At 48.7% G+C, this 23,417-nt stretch overlaps 1 protein-coding gene and 1 long non-coding RNA gene across 4 annotated transcripts in view; one reads left to right on the top strand and one right to left on the bottom strand.

Moving 5' to 3' along the window:
- Positions 1 to 8,471, top strand: part of LOC135056477 (uncharacterized) — a 138,450-nt gene extending 129,979 nt beyond the window's left edge. The window contains exon 3 of the long non-coding RNA XR_010243983.1: positions 8,195 to 8,471. This is a non-coding gene — a long non-coding RNA (uncharacterized LOC135056477). The remainder of the gene's footprint in view (positions 1 to 8,194) is intronic.
- RNLS (renalase, FAD dependent amine oxidase) overlaps positions 1 to 23,417 on the bottom strand; it is a 627,109-nt gene that overhangs the window by 257,297 nt on the left and 346,395 nt on the right. The window lies entirely within an intron of this gene.

The raw sequence follows: 23,417 nt of genomic DNA, 5'->3' as shown, positions 1-23,417 counted from the left end.
TTCTTCCGGCATGCCTTTTTCCTTTAGGATCCGGCGTTCAACCGCCATGCCGTCAAACGCAGCCGCGGTAAGTCTTGAAACAGACAGGGACCCTGCTGAAGCAAGTCCCTTCTCAGAGGTAGAGGCCACGGATCCTCCGTGATCATCTCTTGAAGTTCCGGGTACCAAGTCCTTCTTGGCCAATCCGGAACCACTAGTATCGTTCTTACGCCTCTTTGCCGTATAATTCTCAATACTTTTGGTATGAGAGGCAGAGGAGGAAACACATACACCGACTGGTACACCCAAGGCGTTACCAGCGCGTCCACAGCTATTGCCTGCGGGTCTCTTGACCTGGCGCAATACCTGTCCAGTTTTTTGTTGAGGCGAGACGCCATCATGTCCACCATTGGTCTTTCCCAACGGGTTACAAGCATGTGGAAAACTTCTGGATGAAGTCCCCACTCTCCCGGGTGAAGGTCGTGTCTGCTGAGGAAGTCTGCTTCCCAGTTGTCCACTCCCGGGATGAACACTGCTGACAGTGCTATCACATGATTCTCTGCCCAGCGAAGAATCCTTGCAGCTTCTGCCATTGCACTCCTGCTTCTTGTGCCGCCCTGTCTGTTTACATGGGCGACCGCTGTGATGTTGTCCGACTGGATCAACACCGGTTTTCCTTGAAGCAGAGGTTCTGCCTGGCTTAGAGCATTGTAGATTGCTCTTAGTTCCAGAATGTTTATGTGAAGAGACGTTTCCAGGCTCGACCACACGCCCTGGAAGTTTCTTCCTTGTGTGACTGCTCCCCAGCCTCTCAGGCTGGCGTCCGTGGTCACCAGGATCCAATCCTGTATGCCGAATCTGCGGCCCTCCAATAGATGAGCACTCTGCAACCACCACAGAAGAGATACCCTTGTCCTTGGAGACAGGGTTATCCGCTGGTGCATCTGAAGATGCGACCCTGACCATTTGTCCAGCAAATCCCTCTGGAAAATTCTTGCGTGGAATCTGCCGAATGGAATTGCTTCGTAAGAAGCCACCATTTTTCCCAGGACTCTTGTGCATTGATGTACAGACACCTTTCCTGGTTTTAGGAGGTTCCTGACAAGTTCGGATAACTCCTTGGCTTTTTCCTCCGGGAGAAAAACCTTTTTCTGAACCGTGTCCAGAATCATCCCTAGGAACAGCAGACGTGTTGTCGGAATTAACTGGGATTTTGGAATATTCAGAATCCACCCGTGCTGCTTTAGCACTTCTTGAGACAGTGCTAATCCCATCTCTAGCTGTTCTCTGGACCTTGCCCTTATTAGGAGATCGTCCAAGTATGGGATAATTAATACGCCTTTTCTTCGAAGAAGAATCATCATCTCGGCCATTACCTTGGTAAAGACCCGAGGTGCCGTGGACAATCCAAACGGCAGCGTCTGAAACTGATAGTGACAGTTCTGTACGACGAACCTGAGGTACCCCTGGTGTGAGGGGTAAATTGGAACGTGGAGATACGCATCCTTGATGTCCAAGGATACCATAAAGTCCCCTTCTTCCAGGTTCGCTATCACTGCTCTGAGTGACTCCATCTTGAACTTGAACTTTTTTATGTACAGGTTCAAGGATTTCAGATTTAGAATAGGTCTTACCGAGCCATCCGGCTTCGGTACCACAAATAGAGTGGAATAATACCCCTTTCCTTGTTGTAAAAGAGGTACCTTGACAATCACCTGCTGAGAGTACAGCTTGTGAATGGCTTCCAAGACCGTCACCCTGTCGGAGGGGGACGTTGGTAAAGCAGACTTCAGGAAACGGCGAGGTGGATCCGTCTCTAGTTCCAACCTGTACCCCTGAGATATTATCTGCAGGATCCAGGGATCTACCTGCGAGTGAGCCCACTGCGCGCTGAAATTCTTGAGACGACCGCCCACCGCCCCCGAGTCCGCTTGAGAAGCCCCAGCGTCATGCTGAGGCTTTTGTAGAAGCGGGGGAGGGCTTCTGTTCCTGGGAAGGAGCTGCCTGTTGCAGTCTCTTCCCCCTTCCTCTGCCTCGTGGCAGATATGAATATCCCTTTGCTCTCTTGTTTTTAAAGGAACGAAAGGGCTGCGGTTGAAAAGTCGGTGTCTTTTTCTGTTGGGGAGTGACTTGAGGTAAAAAGGTGGATTTCCCGGCTGTAGCCGTGGCCACCAAATCCGATAGACCAACACCAAATAACTCCTCCCCTTTATACGGCAAAACTTCCATATGCCGTTTTGAGTCCGCATCACCTGACCACTGTCGCGTCCATAAACTTCTTCTGGCCGAAATGGACATAGCACTTACCCGTGATGCCAGTGTGCAAATATCCCTCTGTGCATCACGCATATAAAGAAATGCATCCTTTATTTGCTCTAAAGACAGTAAAACATTGAAAATATTGATACCCTGGATAGGGACAATCAGGGACTCTGACCAAGCTACCCCAGCACTGCACATCCAGGCTGTCGCTATAGCTGGTCGTAGTATAACACCTGTATGTGTGTATATACTTTTTTGGATATTTTCCATCCTCCTATCTGCTGGATCTTTAAGTGCGGCCGTCTCAGGAGAGGGTAACGCCACTTGTTTTGATAAGCGTGTGAGCGCCTTGTCCACCCTAGGAGGTGTTTCCCAGCGCGCCCTAACCTCTGGCGGGAAAGGGTATAAAGCCAATAACTTCTTTGAAATTAGCAGTTTTTTATCGGGGGCAACCCACGCTTCATCACACACCTCATTTAATTCATCTGATTCAGGAAAAACTATAGGTAGTTTTTTCACACCCCACATAATACCCTGTTTTGTGGTACCTGTAGTATCAGCAATATGTAACGCCTCCTTCATTGCCAAAATCATATAACGTGTGGCCCTACTGGAAAATACGGTTGATTCGTCACCGTCGCCACTGGAATCAGTGCCTGTGTCTGGGTCCGTGTCGACCGACTGAGGTAACGGGCGGTTTACAGCCCCTGACGGTGTTTGAGGCGCCTGGACAGGTGCTAATTGATTGTCCGGCCGTCTCATGTCGTCAAACGACTGCTTTAGCGTGTTGACACTATCCCGTAATTCCATAAATAAAGCCATCCATTCTGGTGTCGACTCCCTAGGGGGTGACATCCCCATATTTGGCAATTGCTCCGCCTCCACACCAATATCGTCCTCATACATGTCGACACACACGTACCGACACACAGCAGACACACAGGGAATGCTCTTAAAGAAGACAGGACCCCACTAGCCCTTTGGGGAGACAGAGGGAGAGTTTGCCAGCACACACCAAAAGCGCTATATATGACAGGGATAGCCTTATAATAAGTGCTCCCTGTATAGCTGCTTTAATATATATATTTTTGCCACAATTTTGCCCCCCCTCTCTTGTTTTACCCTGTTTCTGTAGTGCAGTGCAGGGGAGAGCCTGGGAGCCTTCCTGACCAGCGGAGCTGTGTGAGGAAAATGGCGCTGTGTGCTGAGGAGATAGGCCCCGCCCCTTTTTCGGCGGGCTCGTCTCCCGCTCTTTAACGGATTCTGGCAGGGGTTAAATATCTCCATATAGCCCCCGGAGGATATATGTGAGGTATTTTTTGCCAAAAAATAGGTTTACATTGCCTCCCAGGGCGCCCCCCTCCCAGCGCCCTGCACCCTCAGTGACTGCCGTGTGAAGTGTGCTGAGAGGAAATGGCGCACAGCTGCAGTGCTGTGCGCTACCTTAAGAAGACTGAGGAGTCTTCTGCCGCCGATTCTGGACCTTCTTCTCGTTTCAGCATCTGCAAGGGGGCCGGCGGCGAGGCTCCGGTGACCATCCAGGCTGTACCTGTGATCGTCCCTCTGGAGCTAATGTCCAGTAGCCAAAGAAGCCAATCCATCCTGCACGCAGGTGAGTTCACTTCTTCTCCCCTAAGTCCCTCGTTGCAGTGATCCTGTTGCCAGCAGGACTCACTGTAAAATAAAAAACCTAAGCTAAACTTTTCTAAGCAGCTCTTTAGGAGAGCCACCTAGATTGCACCCTTCTCGGCCGGGCACAAAAATCTAACTGAGGCTTGGAGGAGGGTCATAGGGGGAGGAGCCAGTACACACCACCTGATCGTAAAGCTTTACTTTTTGTGCCCTGTCTCCTGCGGAGCCGCTATTCCCCATGGTCCTTTCAGGAACCCCAGCATCCACTAGGACGATAGAGAAAACAATATTCTTATTTTTACACATGGCTATCAGCCCCCCATCCGCAGCCCTTGGATGGGGGGGGCAGCCTCGGGCTTCACCCCTGGCCCTTAGGTGGCTGGAGGGGGGGGACCCCTTGATTTAAGGGGTCCCCACTCCTCCAGGGTACCCCGGCCAGGGGTGACTAGTTAGGGATTTAATGCCAGGGCCGCAGGGACCTATATAAAAGTGTCCCCCCGGCTGTGGCATTATCTCTCTGACTAGTGGAGCCCGGTGCTGGTTCCAAAAATACGGGGGACCCCTACGCTTTTTGTCCCCCGTATTTTTGGCACCAGGACCAGGCGCAGAGCCCGGTGCTGGTTGTTAAAATATGGGGGAACCCCTGTCAATTTTCCCCCCATATTTTTGCAACCAGGACCGGCTCAAAGAGCCCGAGGCTGGTTGTGCTTAGGAGGGGGGACCCCATGCAATTTTTTCTTGATTTTTAACACTTTAATTTTTTTTTTTAAAGGTACACAATGATGCCCTGCACGGATCTCACAGATCCAGCCGGGATTCCTTGTGTTTTGTCAGGCAGTGTTTTACTCATCACTCCCGTAAAACACTGCCTGACATTACGAATCACATCGACATCGGAAAAGACGAATGTTGCAAACTCGGCAGCTTAGTAAATGACCGTATCAGGATTCAAAAAGTTGCAGTAAAATGCACCCGATACCATTCGAGTTCAAACACCCTTAAAAACGGCTGAAACACGAATATTAGTAAATATACCCCCTAGTCTCCTACATGACAACATAATTGGTTCAGTATATGCCGACACCCTCTCCCAGTGTCACAGGCCACATATATGCCCCTAGCTCTTTCAATACAGTGCCCCCCCGGGTCCCTACACATAAAATGCACTGAATGCATGTGTCCCCTCACACATAACTCTCATCCTCACATGCGATGGTTGTGCTCCGCAGGCTCTCTTGTATGGTTCATAAGGTGGTGGTGGCAGCTCACTACTTTAAGAGGTACTCAGGGCCTAATTCAGATTTGATCGCTAGCAGGCGATTTTTGCACCGCCTACTGGGGAGTGTATTTTAGGTGTGCAAGTGTGTGAACGCATGTGTTGCAGAGCTGTACAAACAGATCTTGTGCAGTCTCTGCGCTGCCCAGGACTTACTCAGCCGCTGTGATCACTTCAACCTGACCAGGACCAGAATTGACGTCAGGAAACCTCCCTGCAAACGCATGGACAAGCTTGCGTTTTTCCAACCACTCCCTGAAAATGGTCAGTTGCCACCCAAAAACGCCCTCTTCCTATCAATCTCCTTGCGATCGCCCGTGCGAATGCATTCTTCGCACAAAGCCATTGCTAAGCGGCGATCCGCTTTGTACCTGTGCGACGTGCCTGCGCACAGGCCCGGCGACAGGGGGGGTCAAAGGGGACAGCTATACCGGGCCCCATGGTTCAGAGGGGCCCCGAGGCAGAGGAGAACAAAACACGGGTGCTGGAGTGCCTGTAAATACTCTATATTCATTGGCCGCTCCGCCCACCCGCCCACCAATTAGGAAAGAAAAAAACAACAGTGCACACCATCGATACCCCCCCCCCCTGTGCCCAGGAAGATCACCTCCCGCCGGGTGCATCTTCACAGCAGCAGCGTCACCCACAGCCCCACCGCAGTCCCCTGGCTGAGAAGCAGAGCGTCCTGAGCCCAGGAAGATCACCTCCCGTCGGGGACACCTTCACTGCAGCGGCGCCACCCGCAGCCCCACCGCTGACCCCTGGCTGTGGTGAGTTCCTCCTGGGTCCTGGCACCCCCACTGTTTGTGTGTGTGTGTGTGTGTGTGTGTGTGTGTGTATGTATATATATATATATATATATATATATGTGTGTGTGTGTCTGTGTATGCATATACTGTGTATGTATATATATATATATATATATATATATATGTGTGTGTGTGTGTGTGTGTGTGTTGAGAGGAATTGGGGGGGGGGGGGGGCAAAGAAATACATGTACCGGGCCCCCAAATTTCTGTTGCCGGCCGTGCCTGCGCATTACAGTGCATACACATGTGCAGTTTAGACCTGATCGCAGGCTGTACGAAAACGCAGCCTAGCGATCAGGTCTGACTTACCCCCTCACTCCCTTATTCCACCTGTGCAGCAGCTTTGTATCATTGTCCACGGCCCCTCCAGTGTTACAAACTATCAGTAATATCAAAACATGACATGAGGGTGGAGGGGGCACCAATGCTCCACCTCGCACAGGCTTAAATATAAATGTCTGAGTTAGTATGAATCATTCTTTGTGCACTACAGTGCAAATTCACTTTTGCAGCAGCTTTAGTGCTTTTCAATACATGTGGTGCCCTTACTATACATTGTCTAGATGTCCATTCCAGCACCTGTCCCACCAACACAGTCGCACGTGCATTGCGCAAAGACACTCTTATGCACTACAGCAAAAAAGCGGCAAAGTACATCTATGACTGACTCTGAAAAAGACCCATAGAGAATATACAAGATGTAATGTTGCAACAAGGGACAAATATGCTGCTTTCAGGAGTATGAGGTATAATGTGTCTGCAAAGGTCGTGTAACACTTGTTCACATTATTTATTTCTAGTCTGACTAATTTAGTGTCAGTCACATGTACATATAGAAAACTATGATAAAATGTGTTACATTTAATGAACCAAGAAAACAGGAGAGTATTAATAGAGGAGGGGGCCCCTGTGCATTCTCCGGGCCTAATTCAGACCTGATCATAGCAGCAAATTTGTTAGCAGATGGATGTGCACTGCAGGTGGGGCAGGGGTGGTCTTCAGTATGCCGGCTGTCGGGATCCCGGCGCACAGTATACCAGCGCCGGGATCCCGACAGCCAGCATACCGACACTTATTCTCCCTCGTGGGGGTCCACGACCCCCATGGAGGGAGAATAAAATTGCGTGACCGTGCCCGTAGCGTGGTGAGCGCAGCGAGCCCGCAAGGGGCTCATTTGCGCTCGCCACACTGTCGGTAAGCCGGCGGTCGGGCTCCCGGCGCCGGTATGCTGGTCGCCGGGAGCCCGACCGCCGGCATACCTTAGTGAACCCGTGGGGCAGATATAACATGCAGGGAAAGTTAGATTTGGGTGGGTTATATTGTTTCTGTGCAGGGTAAAAACTGGCTGCTTTATTTTTACACTGCAATTTAGATATCAGTTTGAACACACCCCACCCAAATCTACCTCTCTCTGCACATGTTATATCTGCCCCCCTGCAGTGCACATGGTTTTGCCCATCTGCTAACAAATTTGCTGCTACGATCAGGTCTGAATCAGGCCCTCCATCCTAGCCCACTTTCTAGCCGGCAGGGCAGCAGACTGAGCACCAGGGTCACTATTTTGGGTAGTACAGTTGGCGTAATGGTTAGCATTTCTGCATCACAGCACGAGGTCATGGGTTTGATTCCCAATACTTCCTAACTGTGTGGAGTTTGCATATCCTCCAGCGTGCTTGCAAAGGTTTCTTCCGGGTACTCTGGGTTCCTCCCACACTACAAACATATACTGGTAGGTTAATTGGCTCCCGACAAAAAAAAAATAACCCTAATATGTAAGTACATGTGTTTCGGCCCGAATAGATGAGCCAAGTGGTTTTATCTGTCATCAAATTCTATGTTTCTATGTTTAGCATTCCCTAGCATTGGGCCCAAATCACGCGCAGGTCTTTGGGAAAATGTATTATTTATTTATTACCAGTTATTTATATAGCGCACACATATCCCGCAGCACTTTACAGATAATATTTGGCCGCACACCCTGAACCCATTACAGATACTCCACTGCAAGAAAAATAAACTTCATAAATGCACTTTACAATATGATAGGCAAATTCTATTCTTACTGTAGAAAAAATTCTATCCCAGAACAACTCTTTAAGCTCATGTAACGCTTGTCAAAAATAAACAGAGCTTTCTAGAATTTTGGAACATTCTCTGTAAGTAACAAGCTATTTCATCTTAATCTGTTAGATATTGTTGGTTGAGCTGTTAATGAACTCTTTGTATTGGCCTGCAGACTTTTGAAGTTCACTAGAAACCCATTATTTACTGACTGGATCCTACAACACAAGGAAGACATGAAACGGCCGCCCACTCATCAGACTGAAGAATGTATTTCTGCTAAACAAAATGGAATAGTGTCTTTCAGCTAATTGTATGCACTTTGTTCTAGTCTTAGAAAGACTGCCTTTGACTGCTTGACATTTCTAATTCCAGGAACTGGACTGTTACAAAATGGTCTACTGATAATTTGAATCATTCTGTATTTCAGTAAGGATGTTTAGATAATAAAGTTAGCACATCAAATTTGTATGGGTTCTTACAGGTTTGCACAACTTAAATAACAAAGAGAAAGAAATTGACAGTATAAAGATGCATTTGTTCCATATTACACACAAATGTGAAAGAAATGCTGATATAAAAGTGCATGTGACATATACAGTGGAAGGAGTTCTTTTTGAGCTAAACCAGTATTCATGAAATATGCTTTACACAGAGGAGGATAGGTGAGGTGCAGGGGCTTGTATCCAAATGTTGCCCTAGACACTGTTATACCCAAATATGCCTCTACATATAAACTAACCTGAATTCTAGAAAACTTCATCACTGAATCAATGACCTATATACAATGGTTTAAATAAGTATTGGAGGCACTTAATTGGTCGAGGAATATTTATTATTCACAAAATTATGGCTATGGATTTCCCATATCTGTTAGTCTCAAAAGAAGGTATTTAATCATTTTGTAAACAATACTGGAAGGAATGACCGAATCTGACTTTTAATTGGTCGGTTTGGGTTATAGCACAGTTGTCCTGTACATTGTTTTTCATAAATGTCCCTTTATGTGTCAATTCTAAATGGCCATAAAACTAAATTACTGCACTGTTAATGACAAACATGAGCAGAGAATTAATGGTATGGGTTGCTAATCCGTCTTATGGTTTGGGTCTAGTGCCATCCAGTATTAAGTTATAGCGTTTTAATGGCATGGGTCGCTAAACCCTACTGAGTGCTAGGTATAGTGACAGCCATGAACAAGTGATAGAGGCTAAGTGATATGGGTCACTAATCCCTATTGAGATATAAGTTTAAAGACAACCGGGAAGCAATAACAGAGGTTAAATGCTATGGGTCATTAACCCCTTTAGAAGTCTAAAGGGCCCCATACACTACAGCGACATGTCGGAGGCTAACAGCGACATGTCTGATGCAAATTCCCTTGAATCGCCTGGCAGCTTCCCGGGCAGCAGGATCGTATACTATACACCGTATGCGGTCCTTTTGCATACGATGTATCATATGCAATCCCAGTCATGCCTGCGGGATCCGACATATCACGAGTGTAGCACTAACGACCTAGGGGCTCCGATCCGAAGCTCACGGGACCGCGCATCGGATCGGATCGGATGTACAACACATCCGATTTGCCACTTTTCATCCTATTTATCGGACCGAAAGGTCAAGATCGGATGAAATCGGGCATTATCTCTATAGTAGCGTCTGTGGGCCGCACCGCCCCCTAAAATGACGTAGGCGTGGCCACGCCCCCTAGTTTGTGTGGCCGCGCCCCCATTTTGGGAGCGCGCGCGGCTTCGACGCGCGCGCGCACATGTGCCCCCGGAGTCCGGCGCCCTGCCCCTTTTCACTCCTAGAGTGAACACTACAGTAGCCCTACTTCACATTATAATGGTGTCTGCAGTTCATTTTGGGCCACATTACAGTGCTGCCCCCAGTTCATATTACACCACACTATATAGTGCCATATGACAGTGCCCCAGTTCATCCTATGTAACATTATAATGCCTTCCAGTTCATTTTATACCACATTACAATGTTATGCCCCTGGACTTTTTTTTTTTAATTCAACATTTTTTATTAGGTTTTTCATACAAATACAAAAACAGGGAAGACCTTCATGTTACAAACATACAAAAGAGACCGGCACAGTTACAATAATCCATCATAAGGTGGGTTCAAGCCACATCAGCGGGGTAACAGATGTATAATAGATAATCGTAGCTTTGAATAAAAGATAAAAAGACGAATAATCCTAACCGATTATGAGGTCTAGGAATTAGTAAGCACAGTATCGATGTGTGCCTCAGCATAAGACATCACCATATACCTAAAGTCAAGCGTACAATTCTGAGGGGTCATTGGGCATTGATATGCCCCTGGACTTAACTAGATATATTGTAGGCCCCAAGGCAAAAATCTGTATGGACCGCAATGTACTACCCAATGGTGAAAAATGTATATAAAATACATGTAACGGTGACAGGGAAGGTGGCCCCTCTCAGCTCTGGGACCCATAGCAGCTGCACTGCCTGCGCCTATGGTAGCTACGCCCCATGGCCCCGCCCATGGGAAGAGTACACCCCTTGTAAAGTCATTATTGATCGCAAAGCTCTGCACACAAAAAAACAGCTGGTTTGTGCACAAATAGGAGCAAAACATAAAAAGTACTGTTTACAAATGAAGTCAGTGTTCAAGACATAGTATAAAAGTGCTACTGAAGCAGGAGACAATCATGAGACTGCCTGTTGGGATCCCGGTGGTCACAATGCCGACACCGGAATACCGACAGGCGATGAAAGGCTGCCGCTGGAATACCGTTGTCACAGGTTTTCTCCCACTGTGGGTGCCCATGGCACCCATAGAGGGAAAATAAAACCTGTGACGAGCGCAGCAAGCCACCGGGCCCACAGCGTGGTGAGCGCAGCGAGCCCCCAAGGGTCTTTCTAACGCTCGCCCCACTGCCTGCATACTGGTGACCGGGATGCCGCTGTCGGTATCTTGACAGCCGGCATCCTGGCCACTGGTAAACAGTATGTATTCCACCGAAGCACCTAATATAGGGGGTAATTACCTGATCGCTCGCTAGCTGTTTTTTGCAGTCCTGTGTTCGCATACTCACCGCCCACTGGGGAGTGTATTTTAGCTGTGCAAGTGTGCGATCGCATGTGCAGCCGAGCGGTACAAAAAAATTAGTTGCCCAGGACTTACTCAGCCGCTGCGATCACTTCAGCCTGTCCGGGGCCGGAATCGACGTCAGACACCCGCCCTCCAAATGCTTGGACAAGCCTGTGTTTTTCCAACCACACCCTGAAAACGGTCATTTGTCACCCACAAACGCCTTCTTCCTGTCAATCTCCTTGCGATCGGCTGTGCGAATGGCACAGCAATGATCCGCTTTGTACCGCATTGCGGTACATACGCATGCGCAGTTCTGACCTGATCGCAGCGCTACAAAAAACGCTACCGAGTGATCAGGTCTGAATTACCCACATAGTTCATTTTACTTTGTTAAAAGAACACAACAAGAGATATAGGGCCTAATTCAGACCTGATCGCTAGGGGGAGGGCGAAATCGCTGCGCAGGCGTGCGATCGCTTGTGCAGGAGAGCTGTACAAACAGAAGTTTGTGTAGTCTCTGCACAGCCCAGGACTTACTCTTCCAGTGCGATGATTGAAGCCGGAGCTGACGTCAGAAACCCTCACTCCAAACGTATGTTCACTCCTGCGTTTCTCCGGACACTCCTTAAAAATGGTCAGTTGCCACCCATAAACAGCCTCTTCCTGTCAGTCACTTTGCAATTGCCCGTGCGATCACTTTACTCGCACATCCCGTCGCTGCCCTCGATCCTTGTCGCTGCAGACTGACGCGCCTGCGCATTGCGGTGCATATGCAGTTCAGACCTGATCGCAGGCTGTACGAAAACGCAGCCAAGCAATCACGTCTGAATTAGGCCCATAGATTGTAAGCTTGCGAGCAGGGCCTTCCTAACTCTATGTCTGTCTGTTTTTACCCAGTTTTGTTCTATTACTGTTGTTCTAATTGTAAAGCACAATGGAATATGCTGCGCTATATAAGAAACTGTTAATAAATAAATATTTAATCGCTTCCACTATTTAAAACGCTGAATGTGTCTGGAACAGTCATGTACAGTAGTGTCCCATAGGAGGCCCTGTTATATCAGCTGCCTCTGACTCACACAGTATGTAAAGCCCTGAACAGCAATGCTCTTCCTGTTTGATAATGGTTTCCTGTGACCCCCAGATGAAACAATGCTTAAAGCCTGAAAAAGATGCTTTTCGTTATTTAAGCAATTTAAATGTGTCAAAATAATTTAAAGGGGAATTTTAACAGAAAAAGACTATTGCAATTATAGCCTAATCAGCAATTTTATGAAATAATGTTAATATTGTCATGATTTATCCTAATATGCCAATTAGCCTTAAGGCCCGTACACACTGGCCGTTATATCAGCCGTTCTATTGAACGGGCGATACTGTATATCGCGGGTCCGTCGGCCAGTGTGTACGGGCGATATGTCTGTGAACTCCATCGTTCACAGACATACCGCGTCGGCCCTGCAGCACAGCCGACAGCCAATATATCTACCGATAAATTGGCGCATCACTGTGTGTGTACGGGCGACCAGCCGACCGCCCGAACACATGCTGCGGCAGCCGGTGGTGATTGACAGCTGAACTGGATGGGCGTGTGTACACGCCCGCCCAGTTCATGACGTCAGTCCCCGACGGATCGGGTAGTATGTACACATAGCACACTGCCCGATCCGTCCATATATATATCTGCAGATCAATTGATCTGCAGATATACCTATCAGTGTGTACCCACCATAAGCCAGTGAGATATTGTAGGTTGATGAATGAAAATACACAACTATGAGGCCTGCTTTTGCCACCTTAGCATAATTATTTGTTCAGAAGTCTTGCCAATATTTCGGTGTATTCAACTTGAACATATTGTCCTTATAGTCAAACCAAAGTAATCAATCAAACAATCAAATAAATGATTTTGCAAAAACATGTTTGTGAAGACATTTGGATTCCCTGAAAGCAACAAAATGTGTAGGTGACATATACATGCGCATATGGGGCCTAATTCAGACCTGGTCGCATGCAGGCTATTTTTTGCACTGCTGCGACCAGGTAATCGCCGCCTACAGGGGAGGGGGTAATGGCTTTGCAGTGGTGCATTCGCTTGTGCAGAGAGTCTCTGCACAGCTCAAGACTTACTCAGTCGCTGCGATGATCCTTGCTGGAGCTGACGTTAGGATCTCTCCTTGGAAATGGCCGGGCACGCTTGCGTTTTCCTACCCACTCCCAGGAAACGGTGAGTTGACACCCCCGGACGGCCTCTTCCTGTAAGTCTTCTTGGCGTTCGCCGCTGCGAACGCTTTCTTCGTTCTTTTCGTCGCTGCCCGGCGTCGGCCGTCGCCAGACAGTGAGGCGCCTGCTAATTGCGGTCCGCACGCATGCGCAGTTCAGACCCGATAGCACGGCTGCAAAAAAATGCAGCGTGCGATCGGGTCTGAATGACCCCCTTGGTACCTATATGGATATAGGAATCATAAGTGGGTCTGACTTGAACTAGATCAAGTCTGGCCAACCTGTGAATTTCCAACTGTTCTGAACACATCCCAGCATGCCCTGCCACAGCTTTCGCATTGCTAATAGCCAAACTGTTGCAGGGCATGCTGGGGCTTGTAGTTTCACAACAGCTGGAGAGCCACAGATTGGCCAGCCCTGAACTACAAGTTGGTGGTTGCAGTACTTTGCATTTAACAGTGGGTTAGTAATTTTTCTTACATAGAGATTGTGGTATTGAGTTGATTAGAACTGTCACATAGGTCCAGGTAGGTTTTATGATGTCAGACTATAAGAGGTTATATGACCTATCATGAAAAATCTCCCACTCTCTTTTCTATCAGCTACAAATAATTCATTTGGTATGAGTGAAGAGGTGATTTTCAAGGTAAACCCTGAAGCAGCAGCATACTGTATGTGTTTCTTTTATTATAAGAATAACGAGATTTATGGTAAGTAATTACCTTTGTTAAATCTCTTTCTGCGAGGTACACTGGGCTCCACAAGGATAGACATTGGGGTGTAGAGTAGGATCTTGATCCAAGGCACCAACAGGCTCAAAAGATTTGACTGTTCCCAAGATGCATAGTGCCGCCTCCTCTATAACCCCGCCTCCCAGCACAGGAGCTCAGTTTTAAGTTAACCAGCCCAATGCAGTAGCAGGAAAAGAGACGACAACAGTTAGTAGCCACATACACCATACTCTCACGACAGGAGAAGTGTCAGCGGCTAATGCAATACCAACCCAAAGAGGCTAAGTGCGTCAGGGTGGGCGCCTTGTGGAGCCCAGTGTACCTCGCAGAAAGAGATTTAACAAAGGTAAGTTCTTACCATAAATCTCGTTTTCTGCTGCGGGGTACACTGGGCTCCACAAGGATAGACATTGGGAATGTCCTAAAGCAGTTCCTTATGGGAAGGGACGCAATGTAGCGGGCACAAGAACCCGGCGTCCAAAGGAAGCATCCTGGGAAGCGGCAGTATCGAAGGCATAGAACCTTATGTACGTGTTCACTGAGGACCACGTAGCCGCCTTGCACAATTGTTCAAGGGTCGCACCACGGCGGGCCGCCCAAGAAGGTCCAACGGACAGAGTAGAATGGGCCGTAACGTGAGCAGGAGCTGACAGACCAGCCCTCACATAAGCATGTGCAATCACCATTCTAATACATCTGGCCAAATTCAGCTTGTGAGCAGGCCAGCCACGTTTGTGAAATCCAAATAGATTCCACTAGGAGTTGAAACACTTCTGGATGGAGGTCCCACTCTCCGGCGTGTACGTCCTGACGACTGAGAAAGTCCGCTTCCCAATTCAGGACTCCTGGAATGAATATCGCCGATATGGCCGGTAGATGGCGTTCCGCCCATTGAAGAATCCGTGAGACTTCCTTCAGCTTTGAGTGCCGCCTTGATGATTTATGTAAGCCACTGTGGTGGCGTTGTCCGACTGTACTTGAACAGGACAATTCTGAATTAAATGCTGGGCCAGGTTCAATGAGTTGAAGACCGCCCGCAATTCCAGGATGTTGATCGGGAGGAGAGACTCCTCCTTGGTCCGCCGACCCTGAAGGGAGTGTTGCTCCAATACCGCACCCCAACCCCTTAGACTGGCATCTGTCATCAACAGTACCCAGTCGGATATCCAGAAGGGACGGCCCCTGCACAATCGTTGGTTCCGGAGCCACCAGTACAGCGACAGACGGACCTCCGGAGTCAATGAGATCATGTGAGACCTGATCCGGTGAGGCAGGCCGTCCCACTTGGCCAGAATCAGCCTCTGAAGGGGGCGAGAATGGAATTGAGCATACTACACCATGTCGAATGCTGACACAATAAGGCCCAGCACCTGCATCGCCGAATGTATCGACACTTGCGGACGAGAGAGGAAGCAACGAATCCTGTCCTGAAGCTTCAGGACTTTCTCCTGAGACAAGAACAACCGCTGGTTGTGAGTGTCCAATAGCGCTCCCAGGTGCACCATGCTCTGAGCAGGGACCAGGGAGGATTTCTTCCAGTTGATGAGCCACCCGTGGGCTTGCAGAAACCGGACAGTCAGATCTAGCTGACGTAGGAGAATTTCTGGGGAATTTGCCAGGATCAACAAGTCGTCCAGATACGGTAGGATCCTGACCCCTTGACGGCGTAGTACCACCGTCATCACCGCCATAACTTTGGTGAAGACTCGCGGAGCATGGTTAAACCAAAAGGTAACGCCCGAAACTGGTAATGGAGGTTGCCAACCGCAAACCTCAGGTATTGCTGATGCGACACTGCTATAGGAATATGCAGGTAAGCATCCTGTATATCCAGGGAGACCATATAATCCCCAGGTTCCAAGGCCAGAACGATAGAGCGAAGGGTTTCCATACGGAACTTGAAGACTCTCACAAACTTGTTCAATGCCTTGAGGTTGAGAATGGGCTGGGAGGACCCATTTGGTTTCGGGACTAGAAACAGCGGAGGGTCTGTACCACCGAATGAAGAGTCTTTGCCTTTGTCTGGTCCGAAGGGACGTCTGTCAGGCAAAATCGATGAGGGGGACGGTTTTTGAAGGCTATGGCGTAACCTCGAGTGACGACTTCCCGTACCTAGGCATCTGAATTGGTCTTCAACCATTCCTCGGTATACCCTAGAAGCCGGCCCCCCACCCTGGGGTCCCCCAGGGGGAGGCCCGCCCCATCATGCGGAAGGCTTATCGGTCTTGGAAGCTGGCTGACGGGCCGCCCAGGCTCTTTTGGGCTTTGGCTTACCCGGTTTGGAAGTGCGGGCTTGTTTGTGGTACGCCTGACCTTTTGCTTTACCTGAAGGACGAAAGGGACGAAAGGAAGTACCTTTAGCCTTCGCCACAGAAGGAGCAGTACTTGGCAGACAGGCTGTTTTGGCAGTAGCCAAATCAGCCACTATCTTATTTAAGTCCTCCCTGAACAGGATATCTCCCTTAAAAGGGAGTACCTCCAGGGATTTTCTAGAATCCAGATCCACAAACCAGAATCTCAGCCACAATATCCAGCAAGCCAGGACTGATGTAGTAGAAGCCTTGGCTGCCAGAACACCGGCATCAGAAGCCGCCTCTTTAATATAGTGAGAAGCTGTGACAATATATGACAAACATTGCCTAGCATGGACAGAAGAGATTTCAGCTTCCAACTCTTGGGCCCACGCCTCAATAGCTTCTGCAGCCCATGTCGCTGCAATAGTGGGCCTTTGCGCAGCACCCATGAGGGTGTAAATTGCTTTCAGACAACCCTCCACACGTTTATCCGAAGGCTCCTTCAGAGACGTGACGGTAGTGACAGGTAGAGCTGAGGAAACCACCATCCTTGCCACATGCGAGTCCACTGGAGGAGGTGTCTCACAATTTTTAGACAGCTCTGTCGTGAGGGGATAGTGAGCCAGCATCTTCTTGTGAGGCACAAACTTCTTCCCTGGATTTTCCCAGGACCGCTGACGTATATCCACCAGGTGATCAGAATGAGGTAAAACTTGTTTAACCACCTTCCGACGCTTGAATCTATCTGGTTTCTTAGGAGGGACGGATGGCTCGCGATCATCCGTGATCTGTAGAATCAACTTAATAGCCTCCAATAGGTCAGGAACATCCACTTGTGAACAACCATCCCCATCAGTATTATCTGTGTCAGAATCTGTGGGGTCAGTGTAAGCGCCATCTTCATCAGACGAGGTGTCAGTGACAGCAGTGGATTGTGAGGAAGTAATGGCCCGCTTAGAGGACCCCTTGGTCGTAGGCGAGCGAGGGTCAGACTTCTTAGTAGTCAGTGACTGGTTCAATTTCTTCAATTGACTGGACAAGTTATCTGCCCACGGTGGATTAACCGCGGGGACCATATACGGTTGAACCGGCATAGGAGGTCCCATAGGGGGCGATAGTTTAGTAACTAGCATATTCAGAAGTGTGGAGAAAGTAGCCCATGGCGGGTCCTTATGGACCCCCGTTGCCACAGTCCCACTGGGGGGCAAGGAGCCCCCAGAACCAGAGCCCTCAGCTGCTATATTTTCCTCACAGGTACCTGTGGCGTCAGCAACACTGCAAGTGTGTTCAGCCCCAGAATTGTTACCCTCAGAAGCAGACATGTTATAATTTGCAATATAAGGTAACACATCACAATTGTCAGCAGCACAATACCTGACCCAAACCCCTGCGTATGTCAACAGGGATACAGGAGAGATATGGTGACTAAAATCACAGAGAAAAATACAATTAGAGTATATCTTGTGAATATCCTATATTATATTATTATAAACCTGACGCACCAAAACCCCTCAGGTTATAGAATATAGGGATAGCAAGTTGAGTGAGAGACACGAAATGAAAATCACCCAGCAAGCTAATGCACACACATATAGTCACAGTTGTACAATGCAGAGGTTATTACAAACAATAATACTGCCCTGGTCTAGCTTATATATAGCTCTGTAAACAATAGATATAACATACCTCCCAACTGTCCCGATTTTCGCGGGACAGTCCCGTTTTTTGGAGACTGTCCCGCTGTCACACCCGCGGGCCGCAGTGTCCCGCGGTGGGGGGGGCAGTTGGGAGGCTCTGTCTGTCGCTGCCCTGCTTAGCAGAGCAGCGGTGAATAGACGCTGTGCGCATGCGCACAGCGTCTATTCACTGAAGTCAGAGGGAGAGGGGGCATGCCAGCGGCTCACAGAGCGCTGGGCATGCCCCCTCAGTGACAAAAACGGGGCGTGGCTCGCGAGTCCTCCCGCGACGCCACGCCCCCTTTTTCTTAGGACACACCCCTTTTTCGGGAGCGCGCGCGGCAAAGCCGCGCGTGTATCCCGATTTAGAAAGAAGAAATGTTGGGAGGTATGGATATAACACTGCACAGTAAAGACTGGATGTATATCACAGAATATACATTATATCCATTACATGTATATACATTATATACATTATACACAGTATATCAATAAAAGCTAACCCACATTTTAACATTTGGTTTTAATTAGCATTTACCTTCACTCCCTTCTATAACTACTTTGCATATGTTCTGAAACCTCTGTGTATAAACCATTCCTCTTAAGAGAGACTAGTACAGCATTCACCTTTATATTGGCTAATGTGCCTGGTTTCAACTGGGCAAAAGTTTGCTGGGCGGAACATTTTACACATTTTCACCCACTTAAGGGGGGTACTCACGGAGCGATATTCTAAGCAATCTGACTAGATTGCTTAGAATATCGGCAGGATCGCTCCGTGTGTAGCCCCCTCGGCGATAGCGATGCGCGGCCCCGCACATCGCTATCGCCGCTGCTAGATTGGCCTGCATGCAGGCCAATCTAGCGGGTCGCTCACTTCACCCGCTGGGTGAAGTGAGCGGCCCCCCCGTCTCCCCCCGCACGCTCAGCACAGATCGCGCTGTGCTGAGCGGCAGGAGAGATGTGTGCTGAGCGGTTCGCTCAGCTCGCATCTCTCCTTGATCGGCCCGTGAGTACTGGGCTTTAGGAGTCTAATTTAGAAAAATCCCTGCTTAGTGGATGGCTGTAAATAACGGTCACAGCTTCCAGACCACCCAGCAGGTCACATGTTCCATGGCACCCAGCAGGTGCACAGGGAGAGTTCACCAACTATCACATTTTCCAGAGCACAATGGTGATACATTGTTTTGCCACATAAATAAAACGAAGCCACCAATTACAACGCCAATATTTTTTTCTGCAAATCTACGGATCAAGGGGGTCATTCTGAGTTGATCGCTAGATGCTTTCGTTCGCTGCGCAGCGATCAGGCAAAAAAATCGGCACTTCTGCGCATGCGTATGCGGCGCACTATTACAACGAACGATGTAGTTTCACACAAGGTCTAGCAAAGCTTTTCAGTCGCACTGCTGGCCGCAGAGTGATTGACAGGAAGAGGGCATTTCTGGGTGTCAACTGACCGTTTTCAGGGAGTGTTTGGAAAAACGCAGGCGTGCCAGGGAAAACGCAGGCGTGCCAGGGAAAACGCAGGCGTGGCTGGGCGAACGCAGGGTGTGTTTGTGACATCAAAACAGGAACTGAACAGTCTGAAGTCATCGCAAGCGCTGAGTAGGTATGAAGCTACTCTGAAACTGCACAGAATTATTTTGTAGCCGCTCTGCGATCCTTTCGTTCGCACTTCTGCTAAGCTAAAATACACTCCCAGGTTGGACAGGCCTGGTCTAGAGAATATTTCAGATAAAATGTATTTAAAGGGCTTGAAGTATCTGACCACCTCCCACTGATTTTACTTTTGGTTTCCCCCATCTGCTTCCTGTTTCAGCATCAGGTACCATTTGGAGGGTGCTCCATGCACATGATTACCAAGTTCCACAGCCTTTCAATTTCTAAGCAGGTTTCTCCCTTAACTCACATCTCATCTAATTGTCCTTATAAAGGACATGATACTCCTCTTACCAGGCCACCTAGGTTCATACTTCTCTGTAACACTAAGGGGTATATTCAATTAAAGTCGGATCCATTTCCGACATGCATTTGTCGTAATGGATCCAACAAGCCCTATTCAAATGAGCGGCCAAATCCGACAGTTGGATTTGTCCGCTCAAGGTGTCCCGTCCTGCTGCTGCTAGCGGCTGCCGGGTGTAGCTGTCAGCAACGGCAGGGGGGAGCTATCACAGGGGGACCTGTCAGGCAGCCGGGGGGGGGGGGGGACCTGTCAGTGGCGGCCAGGGAGAGATATCTGCAGCGGCCGGGGGTACCTGTCAGGTGCCCGTGGGGACCCGTCAGCGGCAGCCGGAGGAGTTATTAGCGGCGCCCGGGGGTGGCATTTGCGGCGGCTGGGGGGACTTGTCAGGTGGCCGGGGGGACCCGCCAGCAGCGGTGGGGTGTATCTATCAGCAGCGGCCGGGGGGAGGTATCTGCGCGGCTGGGTGGACCTGTCAGGCGGCAGGGGGAGATGTCGGCGGCGGCGGGGGACACGTCAGCGGTGGCGGGGATCTGTCAGCTACAGCTGGGGACCTGTCAGCGGCGTCGGGGGACCTGTCTGCGACAGCCGGGGTGCGCTGCCGGGAGAGAGGAGCCTGGCCAGGTGGCACCCATCAGAGGTAGTGCCCTGCAGTCCGCCACCCCGTCACATGTCCTCAATCCGACTTTTTTTAAAGTCGGATTGAGATGGGCCACATGCTTTTCGACAAGTCGAATAATTTTGGGTTATATTGAATAGGTCAGAACCCCTTTCCGACCTTTAAAAAAATAAAAAACTGACGTCTTTTCGACAGACGGCAGCTTTCGACTTCAATTGAATATACCCCTAAAAAGTAACTTCCGTTGTTGTGGTTGTAAGAGCTAATCCACAACCCCTTTGACACACATAATGGGTTAATTAAATGTCACAGGATTTCTTTTGTTCTTTTTAGAATGCTTGTTTTCAGAGCAAAATAAAGAAAAATTGCCACAATAAACTTAAAGCAGACTTTTTGATTGAGTCCCAAAGTGTTGCTTATTCACAAAGGCTTATCTAGCGACATTAACAGTACATTTAAAAGTGTAAGATTTATTTTTCACGCGAAAATCGGCAGCGAGCGATCAACTCGGAATGACCCCCATAGGTACAGTAGTTCTTGCTGCATACACCATGTGGAGAATACAGCTATGTGGAATGCAAATAAAATGCTATTGCCTCAGCCCTTTGAAATAATACTGTCAACTTAAAAAAAATACAATCACAGATAATATTACACTTATTCATGTCCGGTGATGGACTGGTACTCGCATCATAAAAGCAATGCAGCTTTTGCAGGGACTATCAACAGAACTGGAGGAAAGTGGCGTAATTATAAACTTTGCGCCCCTCCCCCTCCCAAAAAAATTCTTGTGATAAACAAAATTTTAGAGAGTTTGCAAAATAAAATTTTACTTATACATTTGAAAATAAGAATTTACTTACCGATAATTCTATTTCTCATAGTCCGTAGTGGATGCTGGGGACTCCGAAAGGACCATGGGGAATAGCGGCTTCGCAGGAGACTGGGCACAAAAGTAAAAGCTTTAGACTACCTGGTGTGCACTGGCTCCTCCCCCCATGACCCTCCTCCAAGCCTCAGTTAGGATACTGTGCCCGGACGAGCGTACACAATAAGGAAGGATTTTGAATCCCGGGTAAGACTCATACCAGCCACACCAATCACACCGTACAACTTGTGATCTGAACCCAGTTAACAGCATGATAACAGAGGAGCCTCTGAAAAGATGGCTCACAACAATAATAACCCGATTTTTGTAACAATAACTATGTACAAGTATTGCAGACAATCCGCACTTGGGATGGGCGCCCAGCATCCACTACGGACTATGAGAAATAGAATTATCGGTAAGTAAATTCTTATTTTCTCTAACGTCCTAGTGGATGCTGGGGACTCCGAAAGGACCATGGGGATTATACCAAAGCTCCCAAACGGGCGGGAGAGTGCGGATGACTCTGCAGCAACGAATGAGAGAACTCCAGGTCCTCCTCAGCCAGGGTATCAAATTTGTAGAATTTTGCAAACGTATTTGCCCCTGACCAAGTAGCTGCTCGGCAAAGTTGTAAAGCCGAGACCCCTCGGGCAGCCGCCCAAGATGAGCCCACTTTCCGTGTGGAATGGGCTTTTACAGATTTTGGCTGTGGCAGGCCTGCCACAGAATGTGCAAGCTGAATTGTACTACAAATCCAACGAGCAATCGTCTGCTTAGAAGCAGGAGCACCCAGCTTGTTGGGTGCATACAGGATAAACAGCGAGTCAGATTTTCTGACTCCAGCCGTCCTGGAAACATATATTTTCAGGGCCCTGACTACGTCCAGCAACTTGGAATCCTCCAAGTCCCTAGTAGCCGCAGGTACCACAACAGGCTGGTTTAAGTGAAATGCTGAAACCACCTTCGGGAGAAATTGAGGACGAGTCCTCAATTCTGCCCTGTCCGTATGAAAAATTAGGTAAGGGCTTTTATAGGATAAAGCCGCCAATTCTGATACACGCCTGGCTGAAGCCAGGGCTAACAGCATTACCACTTTCCATGTGAGATATTTTAAGTCCACAGTGGTGAGTGGTTCAAACCAATGTGATTTTAGGAATCCCAAAACTACATTGAGATCCCAAGGTGCCACTGGAGGCACAAAAGGAGGCTGTATATGCAGTACCCCCTTGACAAACGTCTGAACTTCAGGAACTGAAGCTAGTTCTTTTTGGAAGAATATTGACAGGGACGAAATTTGAACCTTAATGGACCCTAATTTGAGGCCCATAGACAGTCCTGTTTGCAGGAAATGCAGGAATCGACCCAGTTGAAATTCCTCTGTAGGGGCCTTCCTGGCCTCACACCACGCAACATATTTACGCCAAATACGGTGATAATGTTGCACAGTTACATCCTTCCTGGCTTTGATCAGGGTAGGGATGACTTCATCTGGAATGCCTTTTTCCTTCAGAATCCGGCGTTCAACCGCCATGCCGTCAAACGCAGCCGCGGTAAGTCTTGGAACAGACATGGTCCCTGCTGGAGCAGGTCCTTTCTTAGAGGTAGAGGCCACGGGTCCTCCGTGAGCATCTCTTGAATTTCCGGGTACCAAGTCCTTCTTGGCCAATCCGGAGCCACGAGTATAGTCTTTACACCTCTCCTTCTTATGATTCTCAGTACCTTGGGTATGAGAGGCAGAGGAGGGAACACATATACTGACTGGTACACCCATGGTGTTACCAGAGCGTCCACAACTATTGCCTGAGGGTCCCTTGACCTGGCGCAATATCTTGCCCTTATCAGGAGATCGTCCAAGTAAGGGATAATTAAGACGCCTTTTCTTCGAAGAAGAATCATCATTTCGGCCATTACCTTGGTAAAGACCCGGGGTGCCGTGGACAATC

Source organism: Pseudophryne corroboree, chromosome 3 (assembly GCF_028390025.1).
Source record: "Pseudophryne corroboree isolate aPseCor3 chromosome 3, aPseCor3.hap2, whole genome shotgun sequence".
Classification (NCBI taxonomy): Eukaryota; Metazoa; Chordata; class Amphibia; order Anura; family Myobatrachidae; genus Pseudophryne; species Pseudophryne corroboree.
This window is presented reverse-complemented; position numbering and strand designations above follow the sequence as displayed.